This window comes from Peromyscus californicus, unplaced genomic scaffold (genome assembly GCF_007827085.1).
Source record: "Peromyscus californicus insignis strain IS unplaced genomic scaffold, ASM782708v3 Scaffold_10__1_contigs__length_136768540, whole genome shotgun sequence".
In the NCBI taxonomy this organism is placed as follows: Eukaryota; Metazoa; Chordata; class Mammalia; order Rodentia; family Cricetidae; genus Peromyscus; species Peromyscus californicus.
In genome coordinates, this window is record NW_026294391.1 from 40,175,071 (window position 1) to 40,197,437 (window position 22,367).

Below are 22,367 nucleotides of genomic sequence, written 5' to 3' on the forward strand. Positions count from 1 at the left end.
CAGATCCAAGCAGCGATGGACGATTCCACAGAGCCCGAAGCCGCAGAAGGTAATGGATGATTCCCAAAGCGGCAGAGGGCAATCCACTACCTCAACACATCCAGCTACCTCAAAATCCCCCTTACCCACCTACAAATGTTAACTGATGCCCACTGAGTCAGCTGGAAGCAGTTTTGGGAGACACGGCATCCCTATTCCTGTTCACTCACCATTTTTAATAAAAACAGAGTCTGAAATGTTAGAATTCCTAGCCACTCCTCCAGCTACATGACTGCATATGTGCTGTCCAGTAGCCAGGCAAGATGCTAAGTCATCCTAGGGCCTTACATCCTATGTAATCCATGCACTGCATGATCACATAATCTGTGTGCATGCATAGTAGAGTACATAAGCCCATATGTGCATGTGCAGGGAACTTATTAAAGTGGGTTCCACCTATTCCTTCTCTCTCTTCCTGCACAGGTCATTCAATAGGCATATGCACACCCTTTCTATTTCCTTCCCTTAATAAACTCTTATAGTGGGTTTTGTTGTGCCTTGTGCCTTCTCGTGTATGGTAAACAGCGCCACTTAATAATAAATAATAGTAGGTGTATAGGGAAGGTCAGGTGGTCAACACAATTTTTGCTGACATATGACTCACAGTGTGTCCAGAGGACCACAGTGATGGTTATTCTTGGTTGTCAACTTGACTACATCTAGGATGACCTAAAATCCAGAAATGAAGGGTATACCTGCAACAGATATTTTGCTTGGTTTGAAGTGGGTGAATCCCCTTCTAGTCTGGACCTTGTAGGTAGGAAGACACACCTGTGACCAAGATCTTGAGGTGAAAAGATACATGCCTTTAATCTTAATCTTAAAGCAGGAAGACAGACCTTTAATCTGGGACTAACAATCTTCTGGAAGCCCATATAAGGTTATGGAAGAAGGAAACTCTTGATCTTTGAATACTTGCTGTCACATTGATAGCATATCCATTCCTTCACTGGCATTGGAACCTACTTTTTTGGGATTCCAGCATATATAGACAACCAGACAAGACACCCAGCCTTATGGGACTGAGCAATTACTATATTCTTGTGTTTTTCATTCACAGTTAGTGATTGTTGGATTAGTTGGACTGAAACATGTAAGTCATTCCAATATATATATATATATATATATATATATATATGTCTCTGTGTGTTTGTGTGTGTGTGTATGTGTAGCTGAAAGTTTTCCTGTGTCTTACCAGATCTGCAGCCTCACAGACCCAAATAAACACACACAGGCTTATATTATTTTTAAACTATGGCCATGGCAGGCTTCTTGCTAGCTAGCTCTTATATCTTAAATTAACCCATTTCTAGAAATCTATATTTTGCCATGTGGGTTGTGGGCTTACCAGTATCTTTACATCTTATGTCACCTGGTGGTGGCTAGCAGCATCACCTCAGCTCTGTTTTTTCCTTCCTCTATATCTAGTTAGAATGTCCTGCCTAACCTTATTCTGCCTCATCATTGGCTAAACAGTTTTATTTATCAACCAATCAAAGCAACACATATTCACAGCATATAGAACAACATCACTCACCATATATATATATATATGGAGAGAGAAAGACAGAGACAGAGAGACAGAGACAGACAGAGACAGAGAGAAATTCAGTCCATAATTTTTCACTCTACAGAACCCTGATTAAAGTAGTCCCTAAACTCATTCTGTGGTTATTTTCCCAGTTCTCCATAAGGTAATATATATTTTGAACTAGTGTGAAATATATGGTGTCATTTTCCCTGAAGATAGCTTCACTGAATTAAAGAACCAAGGGATAAAAATGCAGATGTTTCTATGTAGATGTATCCAACCTTCCCATCAAACAATAAACACAGAACCAATGCAAAGAAGAAAGCCAAGAGGTCAGAGCCAAGAGCCAAAACCTTACCCTTCCTCCTGCAGTGGTCCTACCTCTCCGAACCAGAGCTACCCCTCTGTTAAAGTCTTTATATAGAGTTCCTGTCCTGCCTTCTCATTGGTTGTAAACCCAACCACATGACCGCCTCCTCACAGCCTGTCTGTATAGGCCTCCAGGTTTTCCATGATTGGTATTAAGATTAAAGGCATGTGTATCCAATATGGCTGTATCCCTGAACACACAGAGACTTACCCAGCTCTGCCTACTAAGTGCTGGAATTACAAGCGTACGCTACCACTGCCCTGCTTTCCTATGGCTTGCTAATAGCTCTGACCCCCGGGCAACTTTATTTATTAACATACAAATAACATTTTAATACAAATAAAATATCACCATATTTCCCCTTTTCTATTTTAATAAAAAGGAAAAAAAAGAAAAAGCTTATAACTAATATAAGAAAAACTATATACAAAAGTACAATAACTATATACAATATATACAAGTAATAAATACCTAAACAATGTCTAGTCCATTTGTATTTGACAAATTCAGAGAAAATAATTTCATTATCTATCCTATTTTTGTAAGTCCAAAATGTATCCTAATTAATCTTCAACTATAACTAACTAACCTTCAACTATAACTAACTAATCTTCAACTCCCTCAGAGACCCAAGAAGGAAATAATATTAGCTAACAAAAATAAAAACAGGAAGTGCACATAAGCAACCTCCAAAAAATTTGTGAGTTGACAGAAACAGACAGCTGTCTGGACAGTCACCTGAGGTTTCTCCGAAGTGCTGGGGCATCATCTTCAGCCTATAGGCCCAGCATATCCGACAGACTCATTTGTGAAGCAGGATGTACACAAGGTCAACAGTTCAACCTCACATTGAGTGAGAGTAGTCCATGTACCAGAAACACCTGAATTCCACCAGTGTCATGTCATGATTCAGGATTTCAAATTCTGGAAATTGATGATGGTTTTCCAACTCAGCTGTCCATTCTTCCTGGCTGTGTATATATGGCTTCATCTCAGCATCCCATTCTTCTCCATATCCCTCCATCAAATGCCAGTCTACTATTGAGAGGCGTGAGCTTAGTTACTCTTCAAGAATAACTGTTTCAGCTGCTGTTCCATTGCACATCAGAGGCCATCGGCCCACTGCCTGTTCAGCTGCCTTCGAAGAAAAGGGCACTGTACCTTTTTCGAATTGCGAAGGCCACTTCAGGGATGGTGCCATATTGTCCTGGCCTCTGAAGATGCCTTTTGATAAAGCCATAACCACACTTGTTTTGGCAAGAATCAGTAATCCTTTGTTTTATGTCCTGTTTGTCCATTTTGTCCTGTTGATTCGAGGATACTTTGTTGTCCAGTGGCTAACTTTTGCCACAATGAAAGTTAACTCCATATGCAGTTTCTTCAATGCCCATATTTTCTCTGAAGTAGATTGGTACTGCCAGGAGCCGACATGTCTCATAGTCATAACAAAAAAGAAAAATTTTCTAAGTTATTAAAACATTTTAAATGCCATATTCTGTAGATCTCTGAAGGGTTTGAAGATAACCTGTCTATCTAAAATATATCTACTCAATCTTGAAAACATACCTAATATAACTACAAGTTCTATTATAATATCTAACTACTAACTTTCATTTCTTTATATCCTAATAGTTGGTAATAACATTCAAGGATCAGAAAATTGCATTACATTGTTAGATGAACGGTACAATTAGAAAAATATATATAACATTTTCTAACAATATCAATTTCAATATATATAATTTGTATACAATATAAAACAATCCAATCCAATGTAAAGTATTTACATTTTTCTTTTCTTTCTTTCTTTTTTTTTTTTAATAAGAACCTTAAATCTAATCTCCTTTGCTTAGCCTTTTTCCTAACCCTTGACAACAACTTGTAACCAACCCCCCTAATCAATGAAAATTATCCCAGACCCAAAACCCATTAAAAGACCAAAAAAAACCAACCACCCCACACCACCTCTTTGGGAATGTGGGCGTCGTATTCTTGAAATTGCTTCCTGCTGGGTATGGGCGAAGGTATCTTTATCCTGAAAGAAAAATTTTAGGTTAATTGTCAAATTCTAGGAAAGGAAAATATATCCTTCGTTATCCAGTCTGTGTATAATGCCAAAATTCAGGGTTTATCTCAAATCCTTATTCAAGTAGTCTTTGAGACTGGATCATCTCAGCTAGCTCTTCTCAAAATTGCTCTGAGCACTTTGTAGTTCAAAGCTGATCTGTAGATGATGTTTGTCAGCTTAGTGATGTTATTATTGTCCACGTGGAATTGTTGTTGTTGTGGGGCCCCATCTTCTTCCTGGAGACTTCAGTTGATGTTAGGCTTAACTGTGATTTCCTGCAAAAAACTGATAAGAGACTCGAACACAAAGACTATATATGCGACTTTTTAGAATTAGTTAGTACTCTATATGACCATTTATATCTTAACAAAGTTTAAAATGTATATATATCTATATATATTGATCTTGTAAATTTTGATATAAAATTCATACTTTAAGAAAAGTTTAAAGAATCAGAATAGAATCAAAGAGTTGAGATTCGTAATAGAATAGTCCCTTAATTAATTTGGCTTTTCTCCTGTCCCATAGCAGAAGATGGCTCTTTTCCTCTGGCATGATACAGGGAGTTTGCATTTTCCTTTTAACAACATGCTTGAGTTTAAAGAAGGAGAGAGCCATTCTCCAACTCCAAAGTCAGCTTTAAATTTTAATTGAACTGGGACTATTAGAAGTTAAATAGTGTTATATCTTTAAAGAAAAGCAGAAACAAACATTTAGGAAGACATAAAATTTTTTTAGATAACATACCCATACGCCATTTCACTCTGTTTCTTAGGATAGATGATTTGTTCCTTTTCTTCAGTTGTCTCATTTGTCCAGTGTTCTTCAAATTCGTTAACCTTCATTCTCCTAAAAGACAAAAACAAAAACCTTTCCCCAAGGTTTTTTGGGGATGTTCCTTTTTGACAAGTTATCTGATTAAATGAAAAGGCATGTGTTACTGGTGTAAGTTAGTTTAAATTGGATGTTTACGATAGTTGATGAACTATCACCTCCTCTAATTAAGAGGTCTCTCTTGTTCAAATCGAACCTTTATCAATTTTGATGGTACCCACAGCTTATCTTCTCCTGTAGAAATAAAAGCAAAACCTCGTCCCCAATGTAACACATACCCTGGTTTCCATTCTGAGGTCAGCACATCCTTAAAGTATATAGGTTGATTTAATTCTGTAGTTTTTTCTATTATCCAATGTCTCTCTGCAGCTGTTGTTCCTTTCTCATTGGCATTGAGAAAATTCAAAGTTAATAGAGCATTATGTAGTCTATTTCTGGGGGTTTTTGTTACTCCTTTTTGTTTATTTAGCATATCCTTTAGAGTTCTGTTTGATCTTTCTATAACTGCTTGACCTGTAGGATTATGTGGTATACCTGTAACATGGTTTATATTATAATAAGCAAAAAACTGTTTCATTTTAACAGAGACATATGATGGAGCATTATCAGTTTTGATTTGTGCAGGTATACCCATAATGGCCATAACTTCTAGCAAATGAGTGATTACAGAATCAGCTTTTTCAGAACTCAAAGCAGTTGCCCATTGAAATCCTGAATAAGTATCGATAGTGTGGTGTACATATTTCAGTTTTCCAAATTCTGCAAAGTGAAACACGTCCATCTGCCAGATTTCATTCCTCTGAGTACCCTTTGGGTTACATCCTGCTGGTAATGGTGTTTGATTGTAGAAGGAACAAGTAGGACATTTCTTTACTATTTCTTTGGCTTGTTGCCAGGTTATGGAAAAATCCTTTTTTAAACCTTTACTATTTACATGATGTTTTTTATGAAATTCTGAGGCCTCCAGCACATTTCCTATCAATAATTTATCAATCTCATCATTGCCTTGTGCTAGAGGGCCTGGCAGACCAGTATGGGATCGGATGTGAGTTATATATAAAGGATGACTCCGTTTTCTGATTGTATCTTGTAATTGAATAAATAATGAAGTTAATTCTGAAGCATCGTGGATAAATTCTGCAGTCTCAATATGTAATACTACTCTTTCAGCATACTGAGAGTCAGTTACTATATTGAGAGGTTCTGAAAAATCCATTAATACCAACAGAATAGCATACAATTCTGATTTTTGAACTGAATTATAAGGACTTTGAACCACTTTACTTAAATTTTCTGATTTGTAACCTGCCTTTCCTTGTTTGTTGGCATCTGTATAAAATGTACGAACTCCAGATATGGGTTTTTTCCTCACAATTTGAGGCAAGATCCAATCAGCTCTCTTTATAAGATCAATTCTATTGCTTTTGGGATATTTGCTGTTAATTTCTCCCAAAAAATTACTACAAGCTTTTTGCCAAGCTTCATTTTCTATCCATAATTTTTCAATGTCCTCCTTAGTTAAAGGTACGACAATTTCTGCTGGGTCTATTCCTGCTAATTGACGAAGTCTCAATTTTCCTTTCCAAATCAAGTCAGAGATTTTTTCCACATAAGTTTTTAATTTTTTATTTGGTTTATTTGGTAAAAATATCCATTCCAATATAATATCTTCCCTTTGCATTAATATTCCTGTTGGGGAATGCCTAGAAGGTAAAATAACCAAAATGCAATCCAGCTTTGGATCAATACGATCTACATGCCCTTCATGTACTTTCTTTTCTACCAAGGCCAATTCTTTCTCAGCTTCAGGTGATAATTCTCTTGGACTATTTAAGTCCTTATCACCTTCTAAGGTTTTAAACAAATTATTCAGTTCATCATTTTTTACCCCAACAATAGTTCTTAGATGAGAAATGTCTCCAAATAATCTTTGAAAGTCATTAAGAGTCTGTAGTCGATCTCTCCTAATTTGCACTTTTTGAGGTCTAATTTTTTGAAGTTCTATTTTATATCCTAAATAATTAATAGAATCTCCTCTTTGTACCTTTTCTAAAGCAATTTGTAATCCCCAGCAAGGCAAAATTTTCTTTACTTTTTCAAACATTCTTTCTAAAGTATCTGCATTTGAATCAGCTAATAAAATGTCATCCATATAATGATAAATTATAGATTTAGGAAATTTTTTACGTACCACTTCTAATGGCTGTTTTACAAAATATTGGCACAAAGTTGGGCTATTCAACATTCCCTGTGGGAGAACCCTCCATTGAAATCTTTTAACCGGTTGAGAATTATTATAAGTAGGCACTGTGAAAGCAAATCTTTCTCTGTCTTTTTCTTGTAAGGGTATTGAAAAGAAACAGTCTTTTAAATCAATAACTATGAGAGGCCAGCCTTTTGGTAACAGAGTAGGTAAAGGAATTCCAGATTGTAAAGAGCCCATTGGCTGAATTACTTTGTTAATTGCTCTAAGGTCTGTTACCATTCTCCATTTACCAGATTTTTTTTTTATAACAAATACAGGAGAATTCCAAGGGCTGGTTGATTCTTCAATATGATGAGCATTTAACTGTTCTTCCACCAGCTCTTGTAAAGCCTGGAGTTTCTCTGTTGTTAAAGGCCATTGCTGAACCCATACAGGCTTGTCTGTTGACCATTTTAAAGGTAGAGCTGTTAATGTTTTTGGAAGATTATCAGTTGTTGTGCCCTGTTCTTGTATGACATGGATGGCTGGTGAGCACTCATTAGAATATCTTCTAATATTTCTCTCAGAAACATGTACTAGTTTATGATTTGTTTCTGAGATTGGAGGGATATTAATCTGAGTATTCCATTGTTGCAACAAGTCTCGACCCCACAGGTTCATAGCTATGCTAGCCATATATGGTTTTAATTTTCCTTTCTGTCCTTCTGGACCTATACATTCAAGCCATCTTACACTTTGTTTCACTCTAGATAATGTCCCAGTTCCTAAGAGTTGAATGTTTACCTCCTGAAGAGGCCAAGTTGGATGCCAAAATTCTGGTGCAATTATGGTAATGTCAGCACCTGTGTCTACCAGACCAGACAACAAAACACCATTTATTTTTATTGTTAGTTTTGGTCTTTGTTCATTAATAGAAGTTTGCCAAAAAATTTTCTTTATGTTTTTTCCTGTATTTCCTATTTTCTCTGTTTCATCATCTCGACTAACATGATTTATTCCAATAGACATTTGGTTATTTAGTTGCTTTGAGTAGGGGTTTCCTCTACAACTGCAGGAAAGATTTGAACTGGATTTACTGTGGGGGCCTGCCTGAGGCCCCTCTGGGAGTTTCCCGAAGCTCGAGGCAGAGGGTTACCCTGTCTGTCCCTTGTTGATCTACATTCATTGGTCCAGTGTTTTCCCTTACCACACCTTCTGCATACTCCAGAAGGAAGGGGCATTCTGTTGCCAGTGTTCCTTGAAGAAACATTATTTCTAGGAATGACCTGTTTACAATCCCTTTTCAAATGTCCTTGCTTTCCACATCCAAAACATCTAACATTGCTCAAATCTTTTGAAATTGCTTTTCCTACCCACATATCATCATGGTCATAAGCCTCTACATTAACTGTATCTCTAATCCAATCTTCCAAAGGTGCAGATCTTGCCTTTAACGGCCTAATTATTCTTTTGCACGCTGCATTTGCATTCTCAAAGGCTAAAGATTCAATTATTATCTGACTAGCCTCTGAATTCGGGACCATTTTTTGTACTGCTGAAGTCAATCTTTGTAAGAAGTCTGTGAAAGATTCTTTGGGGCCCTGTATAACCTTTGTAAATGACTCAGTTTTTTTTCCTGGTTCTTCAACTCTGTCCCATGCATTCAAAGCTGCCGTTTTACATAGAAGTAGGGTTTGGACATCATATGAACATTGTGTTTGTACTGAAGCATATTGGCCTTCGCCAATAAGCTGATCCTGGCAGACTTGTATTCCGCTATCCCTCCATTGTCTTTCTATATTTTTAGCCTCATTACTGAACCACATTTTCCACTGGAGATTTTGTCCGGGTTCAAGAACAGCCTGTGCCAATTCCCGCCAGTCCTTTGGTAGAATCCTATTACAAGTTGACCAGGTGTTTAACATTTGCTTTACATATGGGGAGTGCATGCCATAAGATGCTATTGCCTCCTTAAATCTTCGTAAGTCTAACATTTCAACTGGAACCCAAGTATTTTGTTCATTCTCTTCATCAGGTAGCTGCTGTACGGCTACTGGATAAATTAAGGGTGATTGTGTGAAAACTGGCTTTCTTTCTATAACCTTACGATCCAATTTTGAAACAACTTCACTATTTATTTCTTCTGTCTGAATTTGAATTTCTCTATAATTCATTTTTACCGGTTTAACAAGTTTTTCTAAGACTGTTATCCTGGCACTTAAGTTGACGATCTTTTTAAATAGTAAAATGAGGATAAGAAAAGTAATAAACTGAATAATTCGATCAATATTAATCTTTTCATATAGTTGTTCCATTGTCAGAGTGCCTAAAATTTCAAACAAAGCCCAATTTTCTTCCAATGTACACATAAAGCCCATTTTTTTTTTAATGTAGAAAAAAATTCTCTTTTAAATAGATATGTTAATTGACTTACCAAGTCTGGGTAGAACAGTAGAATCCCAGGGAATTTCACAGCCACCTGGTGTTCGAGGTGTGAATCCAGCGAGAGAGAGAGCGAGCAAGAGAGAGAGAGAGAAAGAGAAAGAGAAAGTGTAGCCGCTTGAGCCGAGTCAAGCCTTGGCTTTACAGGCAGGGGCCCTGTTCAGCGGGGCAGGTCTGAGTTGTTTGTAGCAGTTCCAGCTGCGGGTCAGTCAGGCCTGGGCCCAAGCTAGGCAGCCGGGCCGCCCAGGCTGGAAACCGGACCTGCCGCCAAGCCAAGCCAATCGGTTTTTAATGAATTCTTGTCACGTTGGGCGCCAAATGTAGATGTATCCAACCTTCCCATCAAACAATAAACACAGAACCAATGCAAAGAAGAAAGCCAAGAGGTCAGAGCCAAGAGCCAAAACCTTACCCTTCCTCCTGCAGTGGTCCTACCTCTCCGAACCAGAGCTACCCCTCTGTTAAAGTCTTTATATAGAGTTCCTGTCCTGCCTTCTCATTGGTTGTAAACCCAACCACATGACCGCCTCCTCACAGCCTGTCTGTATAGGCCTCCAGGTTTTCCATGATTGGTATTAAGATTAAAGGCATGTGTATCCAATATGGCTGTATCCCTGAACACACAGAGACTTACCCAGCTCTGCCTACTAAGTGCTGGAATTACAAGCGTACGCTACCACTGCCCTGCTTTCCTATGGCTTGCTAATAGCTCTGACCCCCGGGCAACTTTATTTATTAACATACAAATAACATTTTAATACAAATAAAATATCACCATATTTCTACTCACTGTTACCCTTAGTGATGTATTACAATAAGATTCGCATCCTGTTCCCACTACCTTATTCTCTGCTAGTCCACAGTGGAGGAGTGTTTCTACCAGGAGAAACAAAAAACATTTCATTGAATTGAATTTTTAGACTGTGATTCCCTTAAAGCAATAAGGTAAAGAAAGAGTAACAATGTTAGAAATGGTTGACCTGTACTCTAAGTGGGAAACGCATTGCTTCTGTACAATTGAGATAAGGAAAATTATGTCTGGGGTAGAGGAAATCATTTAGGGCATCTCTTGATGTCAGCACATTTTATAATAATGAAAAAAGGGAAATTACAACAACTAAATCCATGAAGTATGACAAATGTCTCAGACCCTACAGGAATGTAAGTATGTGTCATTCCTCCAAGAAAAGAACCAAAACATACTGAGGTACTTACTGAGGTTGGAGGAAATATATAATAAAAAATACATGAAGATAAGTTATAAACACCAGCAATGCTTGTAAGAACAAATTTTAGCCAAAAGGTTGAGAATCAATGAGGTGGGAATGAGAGGGTAGAGTAGAAGACAGAATATGAAGAGAGATAGCTAATATTAAAGACTTTTTGAAAAGCCATATACAAACTACTACTCTGGAAGCTTTCTAAAATATAGACACATATAAAAGGAGTTTAAATGGAACTATCATATAATGGAGGAAACAATATTCCAACCACACACCATATGCCACCAAATAAAATCCCTAGTAACAGCAGCAGTATATATGTTTGAGGTGTTGGCAAAAGAGTTACTATAGACCTCTTAAACATTTTCTTTATGATTATGCTCAACAACCTTACAATAAGACCCCATTGCTGAAGAAACCTCCACTAATTTTAGAGGGAATAACCCCATATACTTAAATTTTGAATGCTTGGCCCATAGGAGTGGCACTATTAAGAGGTATGGCCTTGTGGGAGTAGGTGTGGCCTTGTTGGAGAAAGTACATCACTACAGAGTTGGGCTTTGAAGTCCACATGCACAAGCTATGCCCAGTGTGACTCAGTTTCCTTCTGCTGCCTAAAGATAAAGACATAGAACTCTCAACTCCTACTCTAGCACTATGTCTGGATATGCCACCATGCTTCTTGCCATGATGATAATGTACTAAACCACTGGAACTCTAAGCCCCAAATAAATGTTTTCCTTTATAACAATTGCCATAGTTATGGTGTCTCTTCATAACAATAAAACCCAAACTAACACGGACTGATCATGCTTTCGTTTGGGGAATGTGGGTTTGGGGACTTTCGATGAGGAAATCAGTTGGATGTAGCAGGAATCTTAAAGAGTCGTATTAATAAAATCAAACCTGAGGCCAATTGTTGGAGTGAATGCTGGAAGATCAGAGAAGCAGAACAAGCCACAGCTACCTCACCCTGCCAGTTCCTCAACTGATCCTGTTTCCTCAGACTGGAAGCCTCTGAGTCCTTATATCTGAATGGATCTCAGCTGAACTGTTGCTCAAAAGCCTGAATGCTTAACCAGCCAAATGCTTCTAGCTTCTGGTTCTCATGCCTTATATATCTTTCCTTTCTACCATCACTCCCTGGGATTAAAGGCTTGCTTTCTGGGATTAAAGGCATGAGTCACCATGCTTGGCTGTATCCTTGAACACATGGATTTCTGCCTCTGGAATGCTAGGATTAAAGGTGGGTGCTACCAATGCCTATCCTCTATGTTTAATATTATGGCTATTCTGTATCTGACCCCAGGTAAGTTTATTAGGGTGCACAACATTTTGGGGAACACAATACCACTACAGTTGAAATTTCTGAAATTTGGCTTAATGTGCCATACTAGTAGGAACATGGAAAACAATGATGCTAAGGGTGATTTGAATAGTGGTGGACTGACTCAAGAAGGAGAAGAATTTTTGTATGTGACCTTGAAACTGTTCTTGTGGTAGTTTAGCTAAGAGTGTGGTTTCTTTTTTACCTTTTCTGAAAAATCTGCCTGAGGCTAAATTGAAGAATTTTGGATTAATTACACTGGCAAAGGAAATCTCAAAACAGCCTAGTATAGACTTAGTCACATGGTTACTAATTTTTACTCTTTGAAGATTTATTGGGAAAGTAAAAGTAAAAAATTTATAGATTAGGAAGAAAAGAAACAGCTAAGTCCTATATTCAAGGAGATAAACAGATTAGAGTCTGATGTTAAATGAAATAAAAGGAATGGTGACCTCAGGGCAAGACCACAACCAGCTAAACTTCCAACTTGTGAAAATGAATTAAAGAAAAGTATAGTGTCAGTGTGGTGGCACACACCTTTAATCTGAGAATTCAGAAGGCAGAGGCAGATGGATCTCCAAGTTACAGGCCAATCTGGTCTACTGAGTAAGTTCCAGGAAAAACAAGCTAAGACAGTAAAGGTAGGCATCAAAAACAGAAAGCTGGTGAAGATGTAATTGAACAAGTTCCATCCCCAGCAAGCAGCAGAACCTGGTACCTTTTGCCACATGATTCTGACTTTGAAGTCAAAGATACAAATAAGAGGTTAGGGAATCTCCTTCTACAGCTAAGGAAAACCTTTGTGGCCAGGTGTGAGGCAGTGGTATCCTTCCACAGAAGCCTAGAAAGGCCATTGTATGAAGCTGTGAAAGTGAAGTCTGTATTGTCTTGGAGATCCCAAAATGTTGGAGATGCCAGAACCATAGAATACCAGACAGGGAGAACTGCTTACAGGCAGTAGAACCAGCCCAAGAAAAAAATGTATTGCAGTCAACAAAGACAAAGGAGTTGGATATTCAGAGTGCTTTAAAATCAGACATGGAAATGTGGAGTTTGAAGTTTTTCCATCTGGTTTTCAGTCTTCCTGTGGTCCAGTAATTCCTCACTATCTTCCCTTTCTTTCATTTTGGATCAGTAATGTATATTTTGTGCCATTATATGTTGGGAGTATATGATCTGATATTTATTTTGATTGTACAGGGGTTACAGTTAAAAGATTGCATGAATGTCAGAAGAGACTTTAAACTTTGTACAGTTAAACAAGTTTGAGACTGTTATAGACTATGGGGATTTTGAAATTGGACTGAATGCATTTCTGCATTATGCTGTGGCTACAAGCCTATGTGTTCCAGGAGAATGGTGGCTTGAGTATGATAGCCTCCATATAGTCATGTGTTTGAATGACTTATTCCATAGGGAGTGACACTACTAGAAGGTGTGGCCTTCTTGGAGTAGGTGTGGCCTTATTGAAAGAATTGTGTCAACATGGAGGTCGGTTTTGAAATCTCAAATGCTCAAGTTGTATCCAGAGTAGCTCATAGTCTCCTTTTGCTGCCTGCAGATCAAGATGTAGAACTTTCATCTCCTTCACCATGACTATGTCTGCTTGCATGCTGCCGTGCTTCTTGCTATATAATAGACTAAACCTCTGAAACTATAAGCCAGCTCTACTTAAGTGTTTTCCTTTATAATAGTTGCCATTGTTATGATGTCTCCTCACAGCAATAAAACACAAACTAAGACAGCATCTCAAACATGGGGAAATTTAGTGTGTGCTCATCTGGAAGCTTCACTTCTACTGAATAGTATTCAAGGTTCTTGAAGGTACCATTCATGTTACTAGAAGAGAAAAATAGTCATCAATTTCAAAAAGTCACAAACGCTATGACCTACAATAGCCACCTGCCTACAAGACATGCCCACTGATGCAATAATGGCACAAGTTTTACAGTAGTATCCAATCACTCTTTAATTGGATTTAATGCCCTCCCCATGGATGGAACCCATACATGATACTATTAATGAAGTAAGGAACATGAGGATAGATAGGTCAGGGTCCTATGACAAAACCTACTAAAATTATTTTGTTTAACATAGGAATAAAATTATCCCTAATTCCATATTCCTATATCTATAGATCATACTCAACCTTCATCAGAGAAGCTTCTTGTAACAGATGGTAATTGGCACAAAGACACACAATTGAAATTGTGCAGAGAACAGATACTTCGAAACACTCATCCTTAAACAGAATGTCTTAATATAACCCTCTCTGCAGAAACCAGGAATCTATGTGGAAAAAAAAAACACAGAAATATTCTAAATGAAAGAAATGGTAAAAGACTTCAAGGAAACAGTTTTCCAGATACAAAAGGGCTGATGCCATATGGACTGATTAACACTGTGATGGCATGCACAAGCCCTTCATAAGTTCAATGCAGACTCATTCCCGTTACACAGAAGGGTAACTGTGCACAGTCCCTCCCATAGTGGAGAAGCTTTTCTCCAGTGAAGTGAAAACCACATTTTAGGACAGGACTCATGCTTAGGATTAGCTGGTTAGTATAAATCTGACTACATGATTTTTTGTGAATTTTTATTTTACTTTTGTTTGGTTTGTTTAAGAGAGAGAAAGAACATGTTGTTGTGTTGGTAGAAGAGAGGTTGGATCTGATAGGAGTTGGGAGAGGGGAAAGACTTTTGATCAAATCATATTAAATTCTGCAGAAATAAGTAATAGCTAATGCCATGTAACCAAATTTGGAAAAGAGGATTTTAATTGATATTAATGTTATGCTTGTGAGCATATATAGCAGGTAATTTACTTTCTTCTACTTCCTTATTATATAATTTCATATCAACTGAGATAATATCAATGGTTGTTATAAATATATGTTGTTATACCACAGTGTTTTTACAGTTGTAAACAAGATAGATATACCAGGTGAGGTGGGATTATGACCTTGTCATTGTTTTCATTTGGAAATTAATTATGGCACAAAAGATGTGATTGGGTGTCAAATTGATGTGGTGTTTCAAATAAAAATTATTCTCCATAGTCCCAGACATTTGACCATTTGGCCCCCTGATGGTGGTACTATTCTGAGAGATGTAATTGGTGGAGCTTATTGGAGGGGTTATACCTCTGGGGCAGACTTTGACATTAAAAGTCACCACTTTCAGTTCTCTGTGCTTAGTTCTCATGGTTCACAATGTGAGCTCTTCCTGATATTGCCTGCATTGTGTTGCCATGTTTCTCTGCCATGATAGATTCTTAACTCTCTGGAACTGTAAACCAAATAAACTTTTTCTTCCATAAGTTGCTTTTGTTGATGGGGTTTTTATCATAGCAACAGAATAGTAACTAATAAAGTTCACAAGGAGAAGACTTATGAAAGCTAATATTGGTTGTTAACTTGATAGGATTTTAAAGATTACTTGAAGCGTGATGATCCAACCTACATGTGGGCATTTACTGGTAACAGCCTACATAAAATGGCATGGAAAAAGAAAACTTTGGTTTTTTAGTTATGTGCCTTTACTCTTTCTGGCAAATTCACCTATCCTCTTACTGTGCCATTTCTTTGCTGATTTTAGAACTAGCTTCTACAAGCATCCACTGTAGACTGGCCAGCAGCTCTCCAGGAGTCTCTGCTGTGGATATCGCTCTGTGTAAATAAACACTGATTGGCCAGTGGCCAGACAGGAAGTATAGGCTGGACTAACAGAGAAGAGAATTGAGGGAACAGGAAGGCATAGGGAGAGACTGCCTGGAGTTTGAGGTATTATGTTTATGTAACTCATTTAGATTAAAATAGATAATTAAATAGATTAATAATTAGTCACCTATGATAATCATACTTATGGCCATGTGAGTTAAGTCTTCTCAGTATACATAGATATATTGCAGATAGATAAGTAATCTTCAAATACTTCAAAGACCTACAAAATATAACATTTAAAATATTTTTAAAAATTTAGACTTTCTGGACCGTGAGACATGTCTGCTCCTGACAACACCAGATTTACTTCAGAGAGGGAGATGGGCATCAAAGACACTCCATATAAAGTTTACCTTCACCTTGACAAAGATAGCCATTTGGGCAAAAAACTGTTCTTGCCTAGACTGCTTGATCGACTAGACATACAAGACCCGTAGAAAGATGACCACTAAACTTTACTTGACAAGATGGTCCTTCAGGTTCCTGCTTCACAGAGGAGACTGCCAGACATTCTATAAGACACTAAAAAAAAAATAACCAAAAGACTCTAGCCCTGTGGAATGAAGACAGATGCACCAACTTTACAAAGGAACATGAGGTGACTGTCCAGGCTGTCAGCTGTCTCTGTCTACCCTACAAGACTCCCAAAAGTTGATTACATCCTTCTCCCATTTCTCAGATAATATTATATCCTTCTGAGGTCTTTGATATAGTTAAAGCTAGATAGTTACAATTTTCCTTAGTTATGATAAAAGATAAGTTAGATATAAAACCTTAAACTCACATATAAGATAGATATCTTCTTTAATATTATAACTATAATTCTTGCTCAATAATTGTTTTGTTATATGTAATTTTACTATGTTAAAGTTAAAACCTTCCTTTTTGAAAAAGAAGAAAAGGGGAAGTGCTGTGGATATCACTCTGTATAAATAAACACTGTTTGGCCAGTGGCCAGACAGGAAGTATAGGCTGGACTAACAGAGAAGAGAATTGAGGGAATAGGAAGGCAGAGGGACACACTGCCTGGAGCCGCTGCCAGGACAAGGAAGATGTAAGGCACCGATAAGCCACGAGCCACGTGGCAAAGTATAGATTAATAGAAATGGGCTAAATATAAGAGTAAGAGCTAGACAATGATAGGCCTGAGCTAATGGCCAAACAGTTTAAATAATGTAAGATTCTGTGTGTTTGTTTTATAAGTGGGCTCTGGGACTGATGGGACTTGGTGGGATCTGAAGAGAAATTCTCCAGCTACAAGTCTCCCATACCTTCAGCAGCAAATTGGACCAGCTGATATATCCAGCTTTATGGACTGAGCAATTACTGCATTATTAGTGTTCCCAGTGTGAGAGAGCCATTATTGGATTACCTAAACCCCATTGTCTAAGCCAATCTAATAAAATACATTTTATATATGTAGATCCATTTTATTAGTTCTGGTACTTTAATAAAACCTGACTAATAAAAGAAATAAAAAATCTGACTATTGGTAGAATTAAAAGGGAAATAAATAAAAAAACATTATCAGATAGCATAAAACTATTCCAGATCTCAGGAATTTAAGGCACAAAGAATAAACAAATAAGGCAAATCCATCTATCAGAAGGAAAATGATAAACAAAATAGAGAGGAGGAAGGGATGTAAAAGAAATAAAATTAAATAATAAAAAAGATTAAAATATTTTAAAATGAAAGAGAAGAAAAGTAGACAAAGGACATGAGACAAATAAATGAGAAAGAGCAGTTCAGCAGAGAAAAGTGAGCTTGCTACAATGGAATGAAGTGTTAAATAAAAGAGAAATAACCTGAAGAAAGAGCTGGATTCACGTGTAGAGCCTGAATGCATTTTCTCATCACATATTTGTCGGCACAAGCCTTGATTCTGTGCACTCATATCTAGGATCCAAGCTACCAGTTACACCTGTGAATAGTTCTTTATAAGGTGAGATCACAGTTTCTGGTCCTATCATCAAAGGCTGTGCTGTTGATGCTCACACACACACACACACACACACACACACACACACACACACACACACACACCACATGCCCCCCTCACTCCAAGGTTTTTTTTTCCTTTGCAATACCCAGCTTGCAATTTAGAACCTGTGTATGTGTTCTCCTGTGAATTCTGGCTTAATAAATTTTCTTCTTATTGAATAATTTCTGAATCAGAGGCAAATAATGTCTTTTGTGTACTGTTGAACAATTCTGTTGATGATATTTGAGAGCATGGTCCCATATCATTTGCTCTGAGTTCTGAAAATTGTGACTCACTGAGGGTATTTGGGTCTTGATCATGACCTTTTAAAGATTTATTTTATTTTTATTTTATATGTATGAGTGCATTAGTGTGTGTACCATGTGCATGCCTGGTGCTCATGAAGGCCATAAAAGGATGCTAGATTTTGTGGAACTGGAGTAACAGTTTTGAGCCACCACATGAGTACTGGGAACCTAACCCTAGGCTAATATAATAGCACCAAGTGCTCTTAGTTGCTAAGGCATCTCTCTCCAGTCCAACAGTGTCTTTTAAAAAATGTCAGTCTATTGCTATAGGGACAGGGGGGTTCCCAATGACTCTGTTCCCTTGACAAGTACTGCACAACAAATTTTGTCTGTCTCTCTTCTCTTTTTATAGTCGTTAAAATGTCTACTAAAAACATACTGTAATTTGTTGATGGGGCATGGTTGTCTTTAGTTGTGGTCCTGCCTTCTACTGAGGTCTCTTTCACTGAGAAAGAAAGCTTCACAAATCACAATAAGTCCTTTGACACTCACTCTGTACTTTCCAATTCTGCTTTGCCATGATTGTTACCTGCTGTGTAGACCTGGGATTGAAGGTGCATGATCTAATTCTTCTTTTTTTTAAAATTTAATTTTATTTTATTTTACAATACAATTCAGTTCTACATATCAGCCACAAATTCCCTTGTTCTCCCCTCTCCTGCCCCACTCACCTTCCCCCCAGCCTAACCCCCATTTCCACTTCCTCCAGGGCAAAGCCTCCCCCGAGGAATGAGATCAACCTGGTAGACTCAGTCCAGGCAGGTCCAGTCCCCTCCTCCCAGGCTGAGCCAAGCAACCCTGTATAAGCCCCAGGTTTCAAACAGCCTACTCATGCAATGAGCACAGGACCCCATCCCACTGCCTGGATGCCTCCCAAAACAGATCAAGCCAATCGACAATCTCACCCATTCAGAGGGCCTGATCCAGTTGGGGGCCCCTGAGCCATTGGTTCATAGTTCATGTGTTTCCATTCAATTTTCTACTTGTCCCTGTGCTTTATCCAAACTTGGCCTCAACAATTCTTTCTCATATAAACCCTCCTCTTTCTCGCTAATTGGATTCCCAGAGTTCGACCCGGGGTTTGACCTGGGGCCTAGCCGTGGATCTCTGCATCCAGTTCCCCAAGTCATTGGATGAGGTTTCTAAAACAATTAGGGTGTTTGGCCATCCCATCACCAGAGTAGGTCAGTTCGGGCTGTCTCTCAACCATTGCCAGCAGTCTATTGTGGGGGTATCTTTGTGGATTTCTGTGGGCCTCTCTAGCACTTTGCTTCTTCCTATTCTCATGTGGTCTTCATTTACCATGGTCTCCAATTTCTTGTTCTACCTCTCTGTTCTTGATCCAGCTGGGATCTCCCGCTCCCTCAAGCTCTTTCCCTTGACACTCTCCCTTCATTACCCCCACTCATGTCCAGGCTGTTCAAGTAGATCTCATCCATTTCTCCGTCATTGGGTGATCCCTGTGTCTTTCTTGGGGTCCTGTTTTTTAGGTAGCCTCCCTGGTGATGTGAGTAGCAGTCCATTCATCCTTGTTCCACATCTAGTATCCTCCTATGAGTGAGTACATACCATGTTTGTTTTCTGAGTCTGGGTTACCTCACTCAGGATGATTTTTTCTAGATCCATCCATTTGCCAGCAAACCTCATGATGTCATTGTTTTTCTCTGCTGAGTAGTTTTCCATTGTGTATATGTACCACATTTTATTTATTCATTCTTCATTTGAAGGGCATCTAGGTTGTTGCCAGGTTCTGGCTATTACAAACAATGCTGATATGAACATAGCTGAGCAAGTGCTCTTGTGGTATGATTGAGCATTCCTTGGGTATATGCCCAAGAGTGGTATAGCTGGATCTTGGGGGAGATGGATTCCCAATTTTCTAAGAAAGTGCCATATTGATTTCCAAAGTGGTTGTACAAGCTTGCATTCCCACCAGCAGTGGAGGAGAGTTCCTGTAGCTCCACATCCTCTCCAGCATAAGGTGTCTTCAGTGTTTTTGATCTTAGCCATTCTGACAGGCATAAGGTGGTATCTCAGAGTTGTTTTGATTTGCATTTCCTTCATAATTAGGGATGTTGAGCAATTCCTTAAATGTCTTTCAGCCATTTGAGTTTCCTCTGTTGAGAATTCTCTGTTTAGTTCTATAGCCCATTTCTTAATTGGACTGTTGGGCATTTTGATGTCTAATTTCTTGAGTTCCTTATATATTCTGGATATCAGTCCTCTGTCAGATGTGGGGTTGGTGAAGGTCTTTTCTCAATCTGTAGGCTGTCACTTTGCCTTGTTGACCATATCCTTTGCTCTACAAAAGCTTCTCAGTTTCAAGATGTCCCATTGATTGATTGTTTCTCTCAGTGTCTGTGCTACAGGTGTTATATTTAGAAGTGATCTCCTATGCCAATGCATTCAAGACTACTTCCTACTTTCTCTTCTAGCAGGTTCAGAGTAGCTGGATTTATGTTGAGGTCCTTGATCCACTTGGACTTAAGTTTTGTGCACAGTGATAGATATGGATCTTTTTGCAGCCTTGTACATGTTGATATCCAGTTATGCCAGCACCATTTGTTGAAGATGCTTTCTTTTTTCCATTGTGCACTTTTGGCTTCTTTGTCAAAACTTATATGTTCATAGGTGTGTGGGTTAATGTCAGGGTCTTCAATTCGATTCCATTGGTCCACATGTCGGTTTTTATGTCAGTACCAAGCTGTTTTTATTATTGTAGCTCTATAGTAGAGCTTGAAGTCAGGGATCATGATGCCTCCAGAGGTTGTTTTATTGTACAGGATTCTTTTGGCTATCCTGGGTTTTTTGTTTTTCCATATGAAGTTGAGTATTATTCTTTCCAGGTCTGTGATGAATTGTGTTGGTATTTTGATGGGGATTGCATTGAATCTGTAGATTGCTTTTGGTAAGATTGCCATTTTTCCTATGTTAGTCCTGCCTATCTATGAGTATGGGAGATCTTTCCATTTTCTGAGATCTTCAATTTTTTTTTTCAGGGACTTAAAGTTCTTGTCATATAGGTCCTTCACTTGCTTGGTTAATGTTACCCCAAGGTATTTTATGTTATTTGTGGCTATAGTATTGGGTGATGTATCTCTGATTTCCTTCTCAGCCTCTTTGTCAATTGTATATAGGAGGGCTACTGATTTTTTTTGAGTTGATCTTGTATCCTGCTATGTTGCTGAAGGTGTTTATAAGCTGTATCATTTCCTTGGTTGAATCTTTGGGGTCACTCAAGTATACTATCATGTCATCTGCAAATAGGGAAAGCTTGACTTCTTCCTTTCCAATTTGTATCCCATCAATCTCCTTATGTTGTCTTTTTGCTCTGGCTAGAACTTCAAGTACTATATTGAATAAGTATGGGCAGAGTGGACAGCCTTGCCTCCTTCCTGATTTTATTGGAATTGCTTTGAGTTTCTCTCTCCATTTAATTTGATGTTGGCTGTTGGCTTGCTATAAATTGCCTTTATTATGTTTAGGTATGTTCCCTGAATTCCTGACTGCTCCAAGACCTTTATCATGAAGGGGTGTTGGATTTTGTCAAATGCCTTTTCTGCATCTAGTGAGAAGATCATGTGATTTTTTTCTTTGAGTTTGTATATGTGGTGTATTACATTGACAGACATTTTAAGTTGGACCACCCTTGCACCCCTGGAATGAAGCCTACTTGATCATGGTGAATAGTTGTTTTGATGTGTTCTTGGAGTCTGTTTGCCAGTATTTCATTGAGTATTTTTGCATCAATGTTCATGAGGGAGATCAGTCTGTAGTTCTCTTTCTTTGTTGTATCCTTGTTTGGTTTAGGAATCAAGGTAATTGTAGCCTCATAGAAGGAGTTTGGTAATGTTCCTTCTGTTTCTATTGTGTGGAACAATTTAGAGAGTATTGGTATTAACTCTTCTTTGAAGATCCGGTAGAATTCTGTGCTGAAACCATCTGGTCCTGGAAGCTTTTTGCTTGGGAGACTTTTAATGACTGTTTCTATTTCCTTAGGGGTTATTGGACTATTTAAATAGTTTATCTGGTCTTGATTTAACTTAGGTATGTGGTACCTATACAGAAAATTATCCATTTTTTTTAGGTTTTCCAGTTTTGTGGAGTAGAGGTTTCTAAAGTATGACCTGATGATTCTCTGGATTTCCTCACTGTCTGTTGTTATGTCTCCCTTTTCATTTCTGATTTTGTTGATTTGGATGCTCTCTCTCTCTGTCTTTTGGTTAGGTTGGATAAGGGCTTGTCTATCTTGTTGATTGTCTCAAAGAACCAACTCTGTGTTTCATTGATTTTTTGTATTGTTCTCTTTGTTTCTATTTTATTGATTTCAGCTC